Source organism: Harpia harpyja, unplaced genomic scaffold (genome assembly GCF_026419915.1).
Source record: "Harpia harpyja isolate bHarHar1 unplaced genomic scaffold, bHarHar1 primary haplotype scaffold_54, whole genome shotgun sequence".
NCBI classification, from domain to species: Eukaryota; Metazoa; Chordata; class Aves; order Accipitriformes; family Accipitridae; genus Harpia; species Harpia harpyja.
The window spans coordinates 46210-52905 of NW_026293414.1; the positions used below are offsets into that span (position 1 = coordinate 46210).

General features: G+C 52.7%; 1 non-coding gene across 1 annotated transcript; it reads left to right on the top strand.

The window, feature by feature from the left end:
- Nucleotides 1-481: 481 nt before the first annotated feature.
- LOC128138528 (small nucleolar RNA SNORD45) lies at nucleotides 482-566 on the top strand. The gene has a single exon (XR_008234064.1). It is a non-coding gene; the product is annotated as a small nucleolar RNA SNORD45 (small nucleolar RNA).
- Nucleotides 567-6696: the final 6130 nt, after the last annotated feature.

A 6696-nucleotide genomic window follows, 5' to 3' on the forward strand; every position in this document is an offset into this window, starting at 1 on the left:
CTTGGAGCTAATAAATTAGTTTTTGTACTCCATATATGTGGGTCTGGACCTTAAAAATGACTGTTTGCACCCCCCAAAGTAGGCTTTGGTCTTTTAAATTGATGCTTTTTGCCCTAACATTGAGGCTCGCATTATAAAAATAAGGGTCTACACTTGCGAAACTCAGGGTTGAATTTTAAAAATGATGCTTTGTAAAGCACAAAATCGGACTTGCTCACCGTAGCTATCTCCACGGCAGGTTAAATTTCTCGCCGTCTATTGTGTTTTAGTTCCCTTCTCACGCAAACGGTGGTGACAAACAGTACCCAAAAGGCTCTGGTGCTCCCAAACGGCGGCTTGATGGTCTGCGTAACCCACCTCTAGCCGCATCTCAAGGAGCGTAGGAACAGCATTACAAGTAAATAAGGCAGCGTCCTGCTTTAGGAAGAAAGCGTGTTGGATTTGAAACCCTCGGGTAGGACAGGAGGAGCATGTCTTCTTGGGTCAGCGATGAGCGTCGGCACGTATTATCTGATCCAGAGCCGATGTCTGTCGCCGCTTTAGCTCTGGAATTACTCTGAGACCCAGGAGGCTCCATTTTCCTTAGGCTGTCACCTAAGGGAGTCGAGATAAAGACAGTTTAACAAGCACAGGGAATAAAAAAGGAAACCAACGGACGTGACAGCAACCACCGACCACCTCTCACCAGCAGGCAGACGCCCAGCCATCTCGGTGCGACGGCTGCCTTGGGAAGACTCCCCCAGTCCCGAATTTCTTGCTGAGCGTGACACTACGTGGAACGGACCGTGGTACCTCGTCGGTCAGCTCGGGGCAGCGGTCTCTGCTGTGTCCCCTCCCAGCCAGCTCGCTGGGGCAGCAGAGCGAGAAACGGAGAAGCCCTTGGTTCTGCATAAGCACCGCTCAGCAGTAGCTAAACATCGGTGCGCTGTCAACGCTCAAAACGGCACCGTGCAAGCTGTGATGACAAAAAAATGACCTGTATCCCAGCACAGAAACCCTTCTGTGCCCGCTCACGATTCCTATTCCTATGAGAAACCCATGAAAAATAGGGCATTTGACTTATCGGGGAGAAATGCAAACACGCTCCCGGTCTCTGGCTGGCATCTGGCTTTACTTGCATGACCTAGAAAGTATGCACAAGTCTATGCGGTTTGTTCTGCACCTTGGGAAAGGCGTCTCTTGCCTCGATTTCCAAGGAGAAACTCCCAAAAGCGGCACCACAGAGGTATTCCTAAACCTCGCTAACTGAGAGCAGGGTAGGGTGGCTTTGGGGGGGGGGGGGGGGGCTGTGCGGCTGGCTATGGGGCAGGCGGTGGGCTTTGGGGTGGGGGGGGGCTGCGGGGGGGTTACTGACGCTGTCCCGTAGCGAATTACGGTGGTCGTGGGGCGACCGTTCAGCGTCCGGCCCCTCCTGGAGCGACTCTGGGCGGAGGCTACGTCAACGGTGAGCGCTGGGGGAGCTGCCCCACGGCGGGGGGGGGCACACACAAAACGACCCCGTTCTGCCCCACGGCTCTGTGGGGTCTCTTCTTCCCGGCCCCGCGGCTCGACGGGGCCCGGCTCGTTCCCCCCCCCTCCCCCCCAGGTGGAAATGCGGAAAGCTTTGACGGATTTTGTGCAGAGGGAATTCGAAGTGCTGCGGGGCCAGGCCCAGGTCCTGCACGCCGCCTTGTAGCGCGTGGGGTGCCCCGCTCGTGGAGGAACCCGCCCCACGGTGAGACGGCCGGCCCCATGGTGAGACGGCCCCCACGGCCGTCCCTGCAGCCTTACGGGACCCACAGATGGGACGGACTAACCCCACGCTGCAACGGCCGTGGGGCCTGGACGGACGGACAAACGAGCTGCCCCCCTCCCCCCCCCAGCTCCCCGTTCCTGTGCATGGTGCCAATAAAAATGGCTGAGCCTCGGGGATCTCCGTACCTGGGTGACAACGGGGGGGTAAAAAGGGACCTGGGGGGGGGGAAATTGGGGTGCTGGGGGGGGGGTCCCCGAGAGGGTGGGAGGTGGAGACGAGCGTGGCCTGATCCCACATGTTTATTGAAGCAGAAGCTGGTGTGTTTTTTTTGGGGGGGGGGAGTTCCCCCACTGTGCACACCTGGGGAAACCCCCCCTGGAAGGGGCAAAAGGGGGGGCTCGGACCCCCTGAAATGGGGTTCAGAGCCCCCCCGCGCCCCCCACCCCCCCGGAGTGCTGCCACAGAGCAGGGCGTCCCCAAACACAGGGTAAGGGCCGGGGGGCTGGAAACACCTTGTCCAAGTTTTGCCCCCACTCCCTGAACTGGGATGGGGGGGGGGAAGACGTGGCCCGGTGGGTGTGGCCGGGCGTGGCCGAGTCATCACTCCTCCTCCTTGTCCCAGGGGCCATCATGGGCTGCCGGGGAGGGGGGGGGGCAGGCAGAGGGGGTGTTAAGGGGTACGAAAGGGGGTTGGGGGGGGGTTGAAAGGGGGTTGAAGGGGGGGTCGTAGGGGGTTTGGGGTGCCCCCCCCGCTCCCTACCTGCAGGCGCGCGTGCTGGTCCAGAAGCTGGTCGTACTCCCGCGTCAGCCCCTCGGCCTGGCGCCGCATGGCCTGCACCTCGTTCTCCGCCTTCTCCAGAGCTGTTGGGGGGGGTTGTCTGTGTCAGGGTCACCCCCAAAAAAACCAGCAGTGCCCCCCACACACACCGTAACGCCCCCCCACAACATAATGCCCCCCCGCAGCCCTGCCCGTACTGCGTTTGCTGGCTGCCAGCTCCTCCTTCAGCTTCTCCACCTTGGCCTTGAGGGTCTTGTTCTTGTCGTGGGAGGGGGATGACGGGCCACCCCCGTCACCCCCTGCCTCCTGCAGCTGCTGGCGGGGGGGGGGGCACGTCAGGGCCCGAGGCGCCTGGATGCCTCCTTCGCCCCCCCCCCGCCTCCCGCCATACCTTCCGCAAGGCATCGTTATCCTCCGTGTAACGGCGGGCGGCTTGGCTGGCGCCTTCCGCCTGTTTCCGGAACGTTTCGCTGGAAGCGCCCAGCATGGCCTGCTGCAAGATGAGGGTGACCAGGCGGCGCAGGAGGCTGCGGGAGGCAGGGTAAGCCGGGCTCCGCAGCACCCCCAGACCCCCTCCCCCAGACTTGCCCCCCCCCCCCCAAACTCACAAGGAGAGCAGGAGGGCGAAACCGGCCAGGTAGAGGTTGCGCTGGGCTCGGAAAAGCTTCATGTGGAAATGCTCGAGGGCGCCGGGGCTGCTCTGCAGGGCCACCCGCTCCGTCACGTCGTATGAGGAGATTGAAGTAGACGGACGCCTGTAATCTTGAGAGCAGACAGCAGACGACCCTTTATTGCTAAAACACACACATACTTATAGTCACATATTCTGCAAAGTCACTGTACACGCGCACAAACATAAAATATGATTGGTTCTATCAACGCTGTACACGCGCATAAACATAAGATATAATTGGTTATACTAACACTGTACACGCGCATAAACTTAGGACACAATTGGTTATATTAACTAAATACGCGAAACTTGTCTCAGTCTAATTGGTCAAGATAAACTGCCGAATTGCGGTTCTTTGTGCCAAGTTCCCTTTATCTTGGAATGTGCACCTGTGTTCTTCTAATTGGCATCTTTCTTTTTTTGTCGTCTTGTTTATTCTGTTCAAGGTCTTCTAAAGGCATCTGGAATGCTCTTGCGACCGTTAGCTAAATATGTGTCCACAGTGGGAGCGGGGGATCGCCGCTTGGGGACTAGCTGGGTGTCGGTCGGCGAGTGGTGAGCAATTGCACTGCGCATCATTTGTACATTCGAATCCTTTTATTATTACTGTTGTCATTTTATTAGTGTTATCATTATCATTATTAGTTTCTTCTTTTCTGTTCTATTAAACCGTTCTTATCTCAACCCACGAGTTTTACTTCTTTTCCCGATTTTCTCCCCCATCCCACTGGGTGCAGGTTGGGGGGGAGTGAGTGAGCGGCTGCGTGGTGCTTAGTTGCTGGCTGGGGTTAAACCACGACATCCATAAAAGAAAAAAAACCAACAAACCAACCATGTTACTGGAAAACACCCTTCCACTTACAGGTTTCCAAATCAGCTTCTGCTCTTTTGCCCAGCATTAACATAAATCAGGGAAAAAAGATCCTGCTTCTGGTTTTTAGATAACTTGACCTAACTTAGAAGTCACAACTACTTTTTTTAAAAATCATTTGTGGATATAAGCAAAGATCCAAGTTGCCAACCTCTTAAGACAGCTTATTTGCATTGTGCTAGACAGTTAGAACTGATGGCCAGGAAATGAGAAAAGGTTTGAAATCCACAAAGGGTGACACTACATACAGCACAAGTTTTGGACACATGAAATGTGTTTCATATCAGTTTTGATTTAAGGATATTCCCATCAGCTTCCTGCTAACATTAAACAAGACAATTTAACACTGGCTTCTTTTAGTTCAATGTCTTTGCTGTGCTTCTACTGATTCTGGAAGGACATTATACTTGATTGTAGAGGAAGGACATATAACAAAGTGGTCTGTTAAACAGAGCTGTTGCAGCAAATTCAGCATTACCTTGGTTTTGTTTATGGAAGAGGATGAATGAAAACATCAACCAATCTGCAGCTAATGTTGCTAGCAGAGCCTTGTGCTCTTAAACACAGTGGTCGATTTTTATAGTTCAGAGGCTTAGCTGTACATACATCTCTTTTAATCTAAATCCAAGAGCTGTATGTCAGCATGCAGAGCAGCACAAGTCAAGCTCTGTTTGTAGAAGGTGCTCAAACCTGCTTTAGCTAGCCCACTGCCCATTTAGGCTGAGCAGGACACCAGGCACCTGGGTTTGGAGGCCCACAAGGTTACTGCCCCTGGAACTCCAAGCACAACAAGGCATCATTTTCACCTCCAACCCTCTGCTTGCCCTGTCTGCTTAGACTTCTTTGCAGTCAGAAGCAGCACAGGACTGACATGGCAGGCCAATATTAAATTAAAAGCAGCATGAGCTTTTTTTTTTTTACACCACAGAACCCTTGCTTTGGAAAGTGAAAAATGGAGAAAGAAACCCCTACTTTGCATTACTAGATGAAACCAGGGGAGAGAAAGGAGTGGGACAGGAGGTGAGGACTGTACTTAATGGATCAAGGGTCTCTACAGAAACACTAGTAGCAAAAGGGGGAGACACATTAAAAAGGTCTCTACAACTCATCATGCTTGTCAAAGAGTTGTAAGAGGCTGTGTTGGCTGGAAATGTTTGTCTCGACATTGCTGCTGCAAAGAGCCTCAACATCCTGTTGCTGTGGGGGAGTATGCGCAAAATGTCCCTGAAGAAACCACCATATCTGCCTGAAGCTAGCACTGCCTACCAAGCTGTGCTTGCCCACGAGCAAGGTGAAGAAACCACCGTGAACACCTGGGCATGCGCCCATGGAGGAACACGGGGCGGCACGTATGGTAATGAGCTCCGTGGAAATGGGTGGACTTTTCGGAGAAATCGTGGGGACCGGGACAATAAAAGAACTGCGTACTCCTCTCTCAAAAAACTGAAAAGCACCTGAAAAGCAACTGCCACTGAAAAGCAACTGAAGAGAACCTGCAGCGCTTGGAACTGGGACTTTGGCTGGAACCCAGAACCTGGACCCTCCATCACCTGCATCGAGACCGAGTCAACGGGACGTTGCTGGCTTCGTGGTGGTGGTAACTAGTCTTGCTATATCTCTTCCGTTTTCTTGCTTAGGTCTGCCTCTTTTTCCTTTCTTCTTCCCTCTGTCCTGTCGCTATTATCAGTTGTTACAGGAAATAAAACTTGTAAGGTTGTACGGCATCTGACCTCGTTTGTGTCTTAATCTCGCTCTTGGGATTGTTTAAGAACCCTCCCCGATATTGGATCGGGACTTTTTTTAAATTGGCGTCACGGACAGGATGCCCAGAGATGAGAGTGCTGCACTACTTTGTTGTGGAACCTTTGTGTTAATGTGCAGTCTGGCTCCTGAGAGCGAATAGGGGGAATTTGGATACTCATGTGTGGCCCTCTCAGGACGTAATCCTCCTCTGAGTTAGTGTGTAACTTTGAAGTGTGTCCTCTTGAGAGTGAAAAGGGGGAATTCGGTACTACTGTGGGACCCTCTCAAGACGTAACCCCCTTTGATTTGTGTTGGTCTGTAACTGTAAAGTGTGCCCTCCTGAGAGAGAATAGGGGGAATTTGTTGTTAAGTTGTGACCCTCTCAGAACGCAGGCCCCCTGATTTGTGTTAGAGAAAATGGATGCTCAGGATGCTCAGGAAACTGTTGATGTTTGTGATTTTTGTGCCCTCACGGGTTGAAGGAATAGAGAAACTATATGATGTTTTAGAGGTGCACCGATCTTGCCCCTCACTCCACGGACAAGATTGGGCGAAAAACCACTGGTTTCAACCACAGACTGTGGTGGATAGGATAAGAATCTTGCAGAAGGAAGCTAAGGTTAAGAAGGGGGAAGGAAAAGCTATAATTTGTGCGGTGCTGGGAGCAAGTCTGGCAGCTGCGATGGAAGAGAGGAAGCAGAAGTCTGGTCAAAGTGATATGATCAAAGGTCTGCAGGAGCAATTGAAAGAAAGTAAACAGTTGTTGGAGGAGGAAAGGAACCTTACTAGGATATTAAAGAAGGAATTGAAGAATCAACTTTTGAGAGAGGTGGATACACAGGCAGAGGTAGAAGTGACGCCTGCGGAGAAAGGGATACAGAAAATCTACCCCCAGG